Below are 13,640 nucleotides of genomic sequence, written 5' to 3' on the forward strand. Positions count from 1 at the left end.
TAAAGCGGCATAAACACAGCAGGGAAAAGCAGTCAAGCCCCATTCTAAACACAAATTACTTTAAAAAACCCACAAAACAAAGACAGTGAAAGAGAGAGAAATTCTTACAAAATCCGTTCAGGGTCTCTGATGCAACCTGGATTGACCGTATCTAGACCCACAGCTAGATGAGACATAAGGCTGGACAGTCTTGGGGCTGAGAGGATTAGTGAGGTTGGGTGAGCAAACGCAGATACTTTAAAGTAATACCCCGGGGTACCCACCCCATGGGTCTCAAATCTCCAGGTACAAGGACATCTTCCTACATCAAAACATGCATGGGAAACCCAGAAGATGGTATGCTGTGAGATCGGGAAAAGTTTCTAAAAGGCACCTCATTTCTCCTCTCCTTGTGCTCGGGTTCGCCATTCCAGCCGCTTGACTAACCATCTCCCTACTTGGAGAATCAGCACCTTTAACCTCCTGTTTCGTACAGGTTGCAATTTGTCCTGAGGATGAACGGGAAGACGGGGAACCAACGAGAGACTAGCCCTAGGTGTTGGGACAGGCACAGGTCACTCCATTTTCCCATCAGGAAGAAGAATGAACCACAGGCTCAGCCTGCCCCCCAGAACCAAAATAGGGCCTGAAGCAATCCTGCGCTTTTGCGGCCAGCTCCCAAAACAGCGAGTAGACAAATGGAGCTCAGGGGCACTGCAATTCACAAACGTGCAGAGTTATAAATGATAACACTCGTCCACAAATATATTGAGGGAAAACAACCAAGAGGATTTGAAAGCAAGGCAGATTTGCAGGAAACAGATTTCAGGAGGTAGATTCGACTCGCCTTTAAAGCACATGAAAAGCGGCAAAACGTTGACAATGATGCCCTTTTTGGCCAACCAAGCAAGCCGGAAGGGCAAATCAGCGCTACAAAGAAGTCTCGCTTGCCCTCGGTCAAAAGGGCCATGCTGAAAAAAGTGTAAAAACCAGAAAAGCAGGACAGGCCATGGAGACATGGGAGCCTTGCTACGCTGATGGGCGGGATGTAAATTGCCAACAGGCACTCTGGAGAAGTGTACGGTGTGTCCTGAAACAAGTAATAAACACAGCTTAGAGAGCATAGGGCACTTCCACTCATGGGCGTATAAATTGGGAAAACTAAAAATCAACAAGACACAGGCACCCCAAACTTTACAGCTGCTCTGTTTCCAAGAACCGCCACTTCGGTACACCTTCAATATCCCAGGAAAGAGAAAAATGGATAAAGAAATGGTGGTACTTGGCACAATGGAATATCACTCAGCCATGAAATCAGTGTCATAAGGCTAGTTAGCAGCATGATGAGTGGATTTAGCGACGATGATTCTAAGTGAAATAAGTCACACAGAAAAAGACACTTATCCTAAGATATCGCTTATAGAGGGAATGTCAAAATCGCTACACTTGAATTGAATTACAAAACAGAACACAGTCACACCTTTAGAAGACACACTATGGCTGCTTAACGGGAAAGGTGAGGTGGGTTGATGCATAAAACAAGGGTTAGAAATTAGCTCAGAGACCGTTCCATAAGCCAAATATGTAATAGAGAAGGCCTACTCCCTGCTCAGTGAACTCGACTCAACACCACCTAGTCACCGCACAAGAATATATCTGACTAGTAAGAATCTGAAAACCTATGTATCGATATCTCTCTGCAAGTGAATCAAGAGGGTGTAAAGCGGCATAAACACAGCAGGGAAAAGCAGTCAAGCCCCATTCTAAACACAAATTACTTTAAAAAACCCACAAAACAAAGACAGTGAAAGAGAGACAAATTCTTACAAAATCCGTTCAGGGTCTCTGATGCAACCTGGATTGACCGTATCTAGACCCACAGCTAGATGAGACATAAGGCTGGACACTCTTGGGGCTGAGAGGATTAGTGAGGTTGGGTGAGCAAACGCAGATACTTTAAAGTAATACCGCGGGGTACCCACCACATAGGTCTCAAATCTCCAGGTACAAGGGCATCTTCCTACATCAAAACATGCATGGGAAACCCAGAGGATGGTATGCCGTGAGATCGGGAAAGGTTTCTAAAACGCACCTCATTTCTCCTCTCCTTGTGCTCGGGTTCGCCATTCCAGCCGCTTGACTAACCATCTCCCTACTTGGAGAATCAGCACCTTTTACCTCCTGTTTCGTACAGGTTGCAATTTGTCCTGAGGATGAACGGGAAGACGGGGAACCAACGAGAGACTAGCCCTAGGTGTTGGGACAGGCACAGGTCACTCCATTTTCCCATCAGGAAGAAGAATGAACCACAGGCTCAGCCTGCCCCCCAGAACCAAAATAGGGCCTGAAGCAATCCTGCGCTTTTGCGGCCAGCTCCCAAAAAAGCGAGTAGACAAATGGAGCTCAGGGGCACTGCAATTCACAAACGTGCAGAGTTATAAATGATAACTCTCGTCCATAAATATATTGAGGGAAGGCAACGAAGAGGATTTGAAAGCAAGACAGATTTGCAGGAAACAGATTTCAGGAGGTACATTCGAATCGCCTTTAAAGCACATGAAAAGCGGCAAAACGTTGACAATGATGCCCTTGGCCAAAAAGGGCGTATGCGTTTTTTCCTGAATATATTCAGGAAAAAACGCATACGCCCTTTTTGGCCAACCAAGCAAGCCGGAAGGGCAAATCAGCGCTACAAAGAAGTCTCGCTTGCCCTCGGTCAAAAGGGCCATGCTGAAAAAAGTGTAAAAACCAGAAAAGCAGGACAGGCCATGGAGACATGGGAGCCTTGCTACGCTGATGGGCGGGATGTAAATTGCCAACAGGCACTCTGGAGAAGTGTACGGTGTGTCCTGAAACAAGTAATAAACACAGCTGAGAGAGCATAGGGCACTTCCACTCATGGGCGTATAAATTGGGAAAACTAAAAATCAACAAGACACAGGCACCCCAAACTTGACGGCTGCTCTGTTTCCAAGAACCTCCACTTCGGTACACCTTCAATATCCCAGGAAAGAGAAAAATGGATAAAGACATGGTGGTACTTGGCACAATGGAATATCACTCAGCCATGAAATCAGTGTCATAAGGCTAGTTAGCAGCATGATGAGTGGATTTAGCGACGATGATTCTAAGTGAAATAAGTCACACAGAAAAAGACACTTATCCTAAGATATCGCTTATAGAGGGAATGTCAAAATCGCTACACTTGAATTGAATTACAAAACAGAACAGAGTCACACCTTTAGAAGACACACTATGGCTGCTTAACGGGAAAGATGAGGTGGGTTGATGCATAAAACAAGGGTTTGAAATTAGCTCAGAGACCGTTCCATAAGCCAAATATGTAATAGACAAGGCCTACTCCCTGCTCAGTGAACTGGACTCAACACCCCCTAGTCACCGCACAAGAATATATCTGACTAGTAAGAATCTGAAAACCTATGTATCGATATCTCTCTGCAAGTGAATCAAGAGGGTGTAAAGTGGCATAAACACAGCAGGGAAAAGCAGTCAAGCCCCATTCTAAACACTAATTACTTTAAAAAACCCACAAAACAAAGACAGTGAAAGAGAGAGAAATTCTTACAAAATCCGTTCAGGGTCTCTGATGCAACCTGGATTGACCGTATCTAGACCCACAGCTAGATGAGACATAAGGCTGGACACTCTTGGGGCTGAGAGGATTAGTGAGGTTGGGTGAGCAAACACAGATACTTTAAAGTAATACAGCAGGGTACCCACCCCATGGGTCTCAAATCTCCAGGTACAAGGGCATCTTCCTACATCAAAACATGCATGGGAAACCCAGAGGATGGTATGCCGTGAGATCGGGAAAGGTTTCTAAAACGCACCTCATTTCTCCTCTCCTTGTGCTCGGGTTCGCCATTCCAGCCGCTTGACTAACCATCTCCCTACTTGGAGAATCAGCACCTTTTACCTCCTGTTTCGTACAGGTTGCAATTTGTCCTGAGGATGAACGGGAAGACGGGGAACCAACGAGAGACTAGCCCTAGGTTTTGGGACAGGCACAGGTAACTCCATTTTCCCATCAGGAAGAAGAATGAACCACAGGCTCAGCCTGCCCCCCAGAACCAAAATAGGGCCTGAAGCAATCCTGCGCTTTTGCGGCCAGCTCCCAAAAAAGCGAGTAGACAAATGGAGCTCAGGGGCACTGCAATTCACAAACGTGCAGAGTTATAAATGATAACTCTCGTCCATAAATATATTGAGGGAAGGCAACGAAGAGGATTTGAAAGCAAGGCAGATTTGCAGGAAACAGATTTCAGGAGGTACATTCGACTCGCCTTTAAAGCACATGAAAAGCGGCAAAACGTTGACAATGATGCCCTTGGCCAAAAAGGGCGTATGCGTTTTTTCCTGAATATATTCAGGAAAAAACGCATACGCCCTTTTTGGCCAACCAAGCAAGCCGGAAGGGCAAATCAGCGCTACAAAGAAGTCTCGCTTGCCCGCGGTCAAAAGGGCCATGCTGAAAAAAGTGTAAAAACCAGAAAAGCAGGACAGGCCATGGAGACATGGGAGCCTTGCTACGCTGATGGGCGGGATGGAAATTGCCAACAGGCACTCTGGAGAAGTGTACGGTGTGTCCTGAAGCAAGTAACAAACACAGCTTAGAGAGCATAGGGCACTTCCACTCATGGGCGTATAAATTGGGAAAAGTAAAAATCAACAAGACACAGGCACCCCAAACTTTACGGCTGCTCTGTTTCCAAGAACCGCCACTTCGGTACACCTTCAATATCCCAGGAAAGAGAAAAATAGATAAAGAAATGGTGGTATTTGGCACAACGGAATATCACTCAGCCATGAAATCAGTGTCGTAAGGCTAGTTAGCAGCATGATGAGTGGATTTAGCGACGATGATTCTAAGTGAAATAAGTCACACAGAAAAAGACCCTTTTCCTAAGATATTGCTTATAGAGGGAATGTCAAAATCGCTACACTTGAACTGAATTACAAAACAGAACAGAGTCACACCTTTAGAAGACACACTATGGCTGCTTAACGGAAATGGTGAGGTGGGGTGATGCATAAAACAAGGGTTTGAAATTAGCTCAGAGACCGTTCCATAAGCCAAATATGTAATAGACAAGGCCTACTCCCTGCTCAGTGAACTGGACTCAACAACCCCCTAGTCACCGCACAAGAATATATCTGACTAGTAAGAATCTGAAAACCTATGTATCGATATCTCTCTGCAAGTGAATCAAGAGGGTGTAAAGCGGCATAAACACAGCAGAGAAAAGCAGCCAAGCCCCATTCTAAACAGAAATTACTTTAAAAAACCCACAAATCAAAGATAGTGAAAGAGAGAGAAATTCTTACAAAATCCGTTCAGGGTCTCTGATGCAACCTGGATTGACTGTATCTAGACCCACAGCTAGATGAGACATAAGGCTGGACACTCTTGGGGCTGAGAGGATTAGTGAGGTTGGGTGAGCAAACACGGATAATTTAAAATAATACAGCAGGGTACCCACCCCATGGGTCTCAAATCTCCAGGTACAAGGGCATCTTCCTACATCAAAACATGCATGGGAAACCCAGAGGATGGTATGCCGTGAGATCGGGAAAGGTTTCTAAAACGCACCTCATTTCTCCTCTCCTTGTGCTCGGGTTCGCCATTCCAGCCGCTTGACTAACCATCTCCCTACTTGGTGAATCACCACCTTTTACCTCCTGCTTCGTACAGGTTGCAATTTGTCCTGAGGATGAACGGGAAGACGGGGAACCAACGAGAGACTAGCCCTAGGTGTTGGGACAGGCACAGGTAACTCCATTTTCCCATCAGGAAGAAGAATGAACCACAGGCTCAGCCTGCCCCCCAGAACCAAAATAGGGCCTGAAGCAATCCTGCGCTTTTGCGGCCAGCTCCCAAAAAAGCGAGTAGACAAATGGAGCTCAGGGGCACTGCAATTCACAAACGTGCAGAGTTATAAATGATAACTCTCGTCCATAAATATATTGAGGGAAGGCAACGAAGAGGATTTGAAAGCAAGGCAGATTTGCAGGAAACAGATTTCAGGAGGTACATTGGACTCGCCTTTAAAGCACATGAAAAGCGGCAAAACGTTGACAATGATGCCCTTGGCCAAAAAGGGCGTATGCGTTTTTTCCTGAATATATTCAGGAAAAAACGCATACGCCCTTTTTGGCCAACCAAGCAAGCCGGAAGGGCAAATCAGCGCTACAAAGAAGTCTCGCTTGCCCTCGGTCAAAAGGGCCATGCTGAAAAAAGTGTAAAGACCAGAAAAGCAGGACAGGCCATGGAGACATGGGAGCCTTGCTACGCTGATGGGCGGGATGGAAATTGCCAACAGGCACTCTGGAGAAGTGTACGGTGTGTCCTGAAGCAAGTAACAAACACAGCTTAGAGAGCATAGGGCACTTCCACTCATGGGCGTATAAATTGGGAAAAGTAAAAATCAACAAGACACAGGCACCCCAAACTTTACGGCTGCTCTGTTTCCAAGAACCTCCACTTCGGTACACCTTCAATATCCCAGGAAAGAGAAAAATAGATAAAGAAATGGTGGTATTTGGCACAACGGAATATCACTCAGCCATGAAATCAGTGTCATAAGGCTAGTTAGCAGCATGATGAGTGGATTTAGGTACGATGATTCTAAGTGAAATAAGTCACATAGAAAAAGACCCTTATCCTAAGATATTGCTTATAGAGGGAATGTCAAAATCGCTACACTTGAACTGAATTACAAAACAGAACAGAGTCACACCTTTAGAAGACACACTATGGTTTCTTAACGGGAAAGGTGAGGTGGGGTGATGCATAAAACAAGGGTTTGAAATTAGCTCAGAGACCGTTCCATAAGCCAAATATGTAATAGACAAGGCCTACTCCCTGCTCAGTGAACTGGACTCAACACCCCCTAGTCACCGCACAAGAATATATCTGACTAGTAAGAATCTGAAAACCTATGTATCGATATCTCTCTGCAAGTGAATCAAGAGGGTGTAAAGCGGCATAAACACAGCAGGGAAAAGCAGCCAAGCCCCATTCTAAACACAAATTACTTTAAAAAACCCACAAAACAAAGACAGTGAAAGAGAGAGAAATTCTTACAAAATCCGTTCAGGGTCTCTAATGCAAACTGGATTGACCATATCTAGACCCACAGCTGGATGATACATAAGGCTGGACACTCTTGGGGCTGAGAGGATTAGTGAGGTTGGGTGAGCAAACACAGATACTTTAAAGTAATACAGCAGGGTACCCACCCCATGGGTCTCAAATCTCCAGGTACAAGGGCATCTTCCTACATCAAAACATGCATGGGAAACCCAGAGGATGGTATGCCGTGAGATCGGGAAAGGTTTCTAAAACGCACCTCATTTCTCCTCTCCTTGTGCTCGGGTTCGCCATTCCAGCCGCTTGACTAACCATCTCCCTACTTGGAGAATCAGCACCTTTTACCTCCTGTTTCGTACAGGTTGCAATTTGTCCTGAGGATGAACGGGAAGATGGGGAACCAACGAGAGACTAGCCCTAGGTGTTGGGACAGGCAAAGGTCACTCCATTTTCCCATCAGGAAGAAGAATGAACCACAGGCTCAGCCTGCCCCCCAGAACCAAAATAGGGCCTGAAGCAATCCTGCGCTTTTGCGGCCAGCTCCCAAAAAAGCGAGTAGACAAATGGAGCTCAGGGGCACTGCAATTCACAAACGTGCAGAGTTATAAATGATAACTCTCGTCCATAAATATATTGAGGGAAGGCAACGAAGAGGATTTGAAAGCAAGGCAGATTTGCAGCAAACAGATTTCAGGAGGTAGATTCGACTCGCCTTTAAAGCACATGAAAAGCGGCAAAACGTTGACAATGATGCCCTTGGCCAAAAAGGGCGTATGCGTTTTTTCCTGAATATATTCAGGAAAAAACGCATACGCCCTTTTTGGCCAACCAAGCAAGCCGGAAGGGCAAATCAGCGCTACAAAGAAGTCTCGCTTGCCCTCGGTCAAAAGGGCCATGCTGAAAAAAGTGTAAAAACCAGAAAAGCAGGACAGGCCATGGAGACATGGGAGCCTTGCTACGCTGATGGGCGGGATGGAAATTGCAAACAGGCACTCTGGAGAAGTGTACGGTGTGTCCTGAAGCAAGTAATAAACACAGCTCAGAGAGCATAGGGCACTTCCACTCATGGGCGTATAAATTGGGAAAACTAAAAATCAACAAGACACAGGCACCCCAAACTTTACGGCTGCTCTGTTTCCAAGAACCGCCACTTCGGTACACCTTCAGTATCCCAGGAAAGAGAAAAATGGATAAAGACATGGTGGTACTTGGCACAATGGAATATCACTCAGCCATGAAATCAGTGTCATAAGGCTAGTTAGCAGCATGATGAGTGGATTTAGCGACGATGATTCTAAGTGAAATAAGTCACACAGAAAAAGACACTTATCCTAAGATATCGCTTATAGAGGGAATGTCAAAATCGCTACACTTGAATTGACTTACAAAACAGAACAGAGTCACACCTTTAGAAGACACACTATGGCTGCTTAACGGGAAAGGTGAGGTGGGGTGATGCATAAAACAAGGGTTTGAAATTAGCTCAGAGACCGTTCCATAAGCCAAATATGTAATAGACAAGGCCTACTCCCTGCTCAGTGAACTGGACTCAACACCCCCTAGTCACCGAACAAGAATATATCTGACTAGTAAGAATCTGAAAACCTATGTATCGATATCTCTCTGCAAGTGAATCAAGAGGGTGTAAAGCGGCATAAACACAGCAGGGAAAAGCAGCCAAGCCCCATTCTAAACACAAATTACTTTAAAAAACCCACAAAACAAAGACAGTGAAAGAGAGAGAAATTCTTACAATATCGGTTCAGTTTCCCTAATGCAACCTGGACTGACCATATCTAGACCCACAGCTAGATGAGACATAAGGCTGGACACTCTTGGGGCTGACAGGATTGGTGAGGTTGGGTGAGCAAACGCAGATACTTTAAAGTAATACCTCGGGGTACCCACCCCATGGGTCTCAAATCTCCAGGTACAAGGGCATCTTCCTACATCAAAACATGCATGGGAAACCCAGAGGATGGTATGCCGTGAGATCGGGAAAGGTTTCTAAAACACACCTCATTTCTCCTCTCCTTGTGCTCGGGTTCGCCATTCCAGGCGCTTGACTAACCATCTCCCTACTTGGAGAATCAGCACCTTTAACCTCCTGTTTCGTACAGGTTGCAATTTGTCCTGAGGATGAACGGGAAGATGGGGAACCAACGAGAGACTAGCCCTAGATGTTGGGACAGGCACAGGTCACTCCATTTTCCCATCAGGAAGAAGAATGAACCACAGGCTCAGCCTGCCCCCCAGAACCAAAATAGGGCCTGAAGCAATCCTGCGCTTTTGCGGCCAGCTCCCAAAAAAGCGAGTAGACAAATGGAGCTCGGGAGCACTGCAATTCACAAACGTGCAGAGTTATAAATGATAACTCTGGTCCACAAATATATTGAGGGAAGGCAACGAAGAGGATTTGAAAGCAAGGCAGATTTGCAGGAAACAGATTTCAGGAGGTAGATTCGACTCGCCTTTAAAGCACATGAAAAGCGGCAAAACGTTGACAATGATGCCCTTGGCCAAAAAGGGCGTATGCGTTATTTCCTGAATATATTCAGGAAAAAACGCATACGCCCTTTTTGGCCAACCAAGCAAGCCGGAAGGGCAAATCAGCGCTACAAAGAAGTCTCGCTTGCCCTCGGTCAAAAGGGCCATGCTGAAAAAAGTGTAAAAACCAGAAAAGCAGGACAGGCCATGGAGACATGGGAGCCTTGCTACGCTGATGGGCGGGATGGAAATTGCCAACAGGCACTCTGGAGAAGTGTACGGTGTGTCCTAAAACAAGTAATAAACACAGCTTAGAGAGCATAGGGCACTTCCACTCATGGGTATATAAATTGGGAAAACTAAAAATCAACAAGACACAGGCACCCCAAACTTTACGGCTGCTCTGTTTCCAAGAACCTCCACTTCGGTACACCTTCAATATCCCAGGAAAGAGAAAAATGGATAAAGACATGGTGGTACTTGGCACAATGGAATATCACTCAGCCATGAAACCAGTGTCATAAGGCTAGTTAGCAGCATGATGAGTGGATTTAGCGACGATGATTCTAAGTGAAATAAGTCACACAGAAAAAGACACTTATCCTAAGATATCGCTTATAGAGGGAATGTCAAAATCGCTACACTTGAATTGAATTACAAAACAGAAAAGAGTCACACCTTTAGAAGACACACTATGGCTGCTTAACGGGAAAGGTGAGGTGGGTTGATGCATAAAACAAGGGTTTGAAATTAGCTCGGAGACCGTTCCATAAGCCAAATATGTAATAGACAAGGCCTACTCCCTGCTCAGTGAACTGGACTCAACACCCCCTAGTCACCGCACAAGAATATATCTGACTAGTAAGAATCTGAAAACCTATGTATCGATATCTCTCTGCAAGTGAATCAAGAGGGTGTAAAGCGTCATAAACACAGCAGGGAAAAGCAGCCAAGCCCCATTCTAAACACAAATTACTTTAACAAACCCACAAAACAAAGACACTGAAAGAGAGAGAAATTCTTACAAAATCCGTTCAGTGTCTCTGATGCAACCTGGATTGACCGTATCTAGACCCACAGCTAGATGAGACATAAGGCTGGACACTCTTGGGGCTGAGAGGATTAGTGAGGTTGGGTGAGCAAACACAGATACTTTAAAGTAATACCGCGGGGTACCCACCACATGGGTCTCAAATTTCCAGGTGCAAGGGCATCTTCCTACATCAAAACATGCATGGGAAACCCAGAGGATGGTATGCCGTGAGATCGGGAAAGGTTTCTAAAACGCACCTCATTTCTCCTCTCCTTGTGCTCGGGTTCGCCATTCCAGCCGCTTGACTAACCATCTCCCTACTTGGAGAATCAGCACCTTTAACCTCCTGTTTCGTACAGGTTGCAATTTGTCCTGAGGATGAACGGGAAGACGGAGAACCAACGAGAGACTAGCCCTAGGTGTTGGGACAGGCACAGGTCACTCCATTTTCCCATCAGGAAGAAGAATGAACCACAGGCTCAGCCTGCCCCCCAGAACCAAAATAGGGCCTGAAGCAATCCTGCGCTTTTGCGGCCAGCTCCCAAAAAAGCGAGTAGACAAATGGAGCTCAGGGGCACTGCAATTCACAAACGTGCAGAGTTATAAATGTGAACTCTCGTCCACAAATATATTGAGGGAAGGCAACGAAGAGGATTTGAATGCAAGGCAGATTTGCAGGAAACAGATTTGAGGAGGTAGATTCGACTCGCCTTTAAAGCACATGAAAAGCGGCAAAACGTTGACAATGATGCCCTTGGCCAAAAAGGGCGTATGCGTTTTTTCCTGAATATATTCAGGAAAAAACGCATACGCCCTTTTTGGCCAACCAAGCAAGCCGGAAGGGCAAATCAGCGCTACAAAGAAGTCTCGCTTGCCCTCGGTCAAAAGGGCCATGCTGAAAAAAGTGTAAAAACCAGAAATGCAGGACAGGCCATGGAGACATGGGAGCCTTGCTACGCTGATGGGCGGGGTGGAAATTGCCAACAGCCACTCTGGAGAAGTGTACGCTGCGTCCTGAAACATGGAATAAACACAGCTTAGAGAGCATAGGGCACTTCCACTCATGGGCGTAGAAATCGGGAAACCTAAAAATCAACAAGACACAGGCACCCCAAAGTTTAGGGCTGCTCTGTTTCCAAGAACCTCCACTTCGGTACACCTTAAATATCCCAGGAAAGAGAAAAATGGATAAAGAAGTTGTGGTACTTATGCACAATGGAATATCACTCAGCCATGAAATCAGTGTCATAAGGCTAGTAGCAGCATGATGAGTGGATTTAGGGACGATGACTCTAAGTGAAGTAAGTCACACAGAAAAGGAAACTTATCCTATTTTATCACTTGTAGAGGGAATGTCAAAATCGCTACATCTGAATTGAATTGCAAAACAGAACAGAGTCACACATTTAGAAAACACATTATGGCTGCTTAACGGGAAAGCTGAGGTGGGGCGATGCATAAAACAAGGGTTTGAAATTAGCTCAGATACCGTTCCACAAGCCAAATATTTAATAGACAAGACCTACTCCCTGCTCAGTGAACTGGACTCAACACCCCCTATTCACCGCCCAAGAATATATCTGACTAGGAAGAGTCTTAAAACCTATGTATTGATATCTCTCTGGAAGTGAATCAAGAGGATGTAAAGCGGCATAAACACAGCAAGGAAAAGAAGCTAAACCCCCTTATAAAAATTGACTACTTAAAAAAAAAACCCATAAAACAAAGACAGTGAAAGAGAGAGAAATTCTTACAAAATCCGTTCAGGGGCTGTGATGCAAACTGCATTGACCATATCTAGACCCACAGCAGGATGAGACATAAGGCTGGACACTCTTGGGGCTGAGAGGATTGGTGAGGTTGGGTGAGCAAACGCAGACCCTTTAAAGTAATACTGCGTGGTACCCATGCCATGGGTCCCAAATCTCCAGGTTCAAGGGCATCTTCCTACATCGAAAACATGCCTGGGAAACCCAGAAGATGGTACACCGTGTGATCGGGAAAGGTTTCTAAAACGCACCTCATTTCTCCTCTCCTTGTGCTCGGGTTCGCCATTCCAGCCGCTTCACTAACAATCTCCCTACGTGGAGAATCAGCACCGTTGACCTCCTGTTTCGTACAGGTCGCAATTTGTCCCGAGGATGAACGGGAGGAGGGGGAACCAATTAGAGACTAGCTCTAGGTGTTGGGACAGGCACAGGTCACCCTATTTTCCCATCAGGAAGAAGAATGAACCACAGGCTCAGCCTGCCCCGCGGAACCAGAATAAGGCCTGAAGCAATCCTGCGCTTTTGCGGCGAGCTCCCAACAAAGCGAGTTGACAAATGGAGCTCAGGGGCACTGCAATTCACAAACCTGCAGAGTTGTAAATGATAACTCTCGTCCACAAATATATTGAGGGAAGGCAACAAAGAGGATTTGAAAGCAAGGCAGAATTGCAGGAAACCGGTTTCAGGAGGTAGATTCGACTCGCCTTGAAAGCACATGAAAAGCGGCAAAGCGTTGACAATGATGCCCTTGGCCAAAAAGGGCGTATGCGTTTTTTCCTGAATATATTCAGGAAAAAACGCATACGCCCTTTTTGGCCAACCAAGCAAGCCGGAAAGGCAAATCGGCGCCACAAAGAAGTCTGGCTTGCCAGAGGTCAAAAGGGCCATGCTGAAAAAAGTGTAAAAACCGGAAATGCAGGACAGGCCATGGAGACATGGGAGCCTTGCTACGCTGATGGGCGGGGTGGAAATTGCCAACAGCACTCAGGAGAAGTGTACGCTGCGTCCTGAAACATGTAATAAACACAACTTAGAGAGCATAGGGCACTTCCACTCATGGGCGTAGAAATCGGGAAACCTAAAAATCAACAAGACACAGGCACCCCAAAGTTTAGGGCTGCTCTGTTTCCAAGAACCTCCACTTCGGTACACCTTAAATATCCCAGGAAAGAGAAAAATGGATAAAGAAGTTGTGGTACTTATGCACAATGGAATATCACTCAGCCATGAAATCAGTGTCATAAGGCTAGTAGCAGCATGA

Source organism: Eubalaena glacialis, chromosome 12, assembly GCF_028564815.1.
Source record: "Eubalaena glacialis isolate mEubGla1 chromosome 12, mEubGla1.1.hap2.+ XY, whole genome shotgun sequence".
NCBI lineage: Eukaryota > Metazoa > Chordata > Mammalia > Artiodactyla > Balaenidae > Eubalaena > Eubalaena glacialis.